The 1,029-nt window shown below is 46.7% G+C and overlaps 1 pseudogene; it reads left to right on the forward strand.

The window, feature by feature from the left end:
- The first annotated feature begins 209 nt into the window (after positions 1-209).
- On the forward strand, positions 210-718 carry LOC150011356 (small ribosomal subunit protein uS12 pseudogene; annotated as a pseudogene).
- The last annotated feature ends 311 nt before the right edge of the window (positions 719-1,029 follow it).

Raw genomic sequence — 1,029 nt, forward strand, 5'->3', positions numbered from 1 at the left:
CTGGTCATTAAAGGTATCATTACAATATCTATCCCGCAGTCTCAGGTGACATCAGCGACAAATCACAGGTGAGACAATAAAGGGCCACACTACCCATCTATGAAGGATCAGCGCTGACAAGGAGCTGAGGTGGAGGGTAGATGCAGCAGCACCACCCCTGCTGAGCTGCCAAAGCTTTGAAGCATCAAGAAGTGTGGAAATCCCTCTCTTTTGCTTGGGCCCGTGGCACCGGCAGGATGGGCAAGTGTCGCGGCCTTCATACTGCCAGGAAACTCCGGAGCCACCGACGAGACCAGAAGTGGCATGATAAGCAGTACAAGAAAGCCCATCTGGGCACAGCCCTGAAGGCCAACCCTTTTGGAGGCGCTTCCCATGCGAAGGGAATTGTGCTGGAAAAAGTAGGCGTTGAAGCCAAACAGCCGAATTCTGCCATTAGGAAGTGTGTCAGGGTCCAGCTGATCAAGAATGGCAAAAAAATCACAGCCTTTGTTCCCAATGATGGTTGTTTGAATTTTATTGAGGAAAACGATGAAGTTCTAGTTGCTGGATTTGGTCGCAAAGGTCATGCTGTTGGTGACATTCCTGGAGTTCGCTTTAAGGTTGTCAAAGTAGCCAATGTCTCTCTTTTGGCCTTGTACAAAGGCAAGAAGGAAAGACCAAGATCATAAGTTTTGATGGTGGAAACACAGTAGTAATAAATTTCCGTATACCTAAAAAAAAAAAAGAAGTGTGGAAATCCTATTATACTCTTTCTTTCACACAGACACACACAAGTTCCTACAGGTGCGCGTGCACATGCACACAACGTCATAGAGTAAGGAAACAAAATAAAAATAATCTCTCCTGAACACATCTACATTTTACATTGAAAAAGCAATGTATTTTAAAAGAGCATTCAGCATCAGGTAGTTGGCGACTCGTAAGACCCAACCGACAGCAATATTAGGGGTGATGCAGCTCTCACCTTAGCCTGGCCCCTTGACACACCCCATCCTGAGGGGCCCTACCTGGGTAGGTTGTGCAGTCAGG

The sequence above is a fragment of the Furipterus horrens genome, unplaced genomic scaffold, assembly GCF_987537825.1.
Source record: "Furipterus horrens unplaced genomic scaffold, mFurHor1.1.pri manual_scaffold_4, whole genome shotgun sequence".
NCBI classification, from domain to species: Eukaryota; Metazoa; Chordata; class Mammalia; order Chiroptera; family Furipteridae; genus Furipterus; species Furipterus horrens.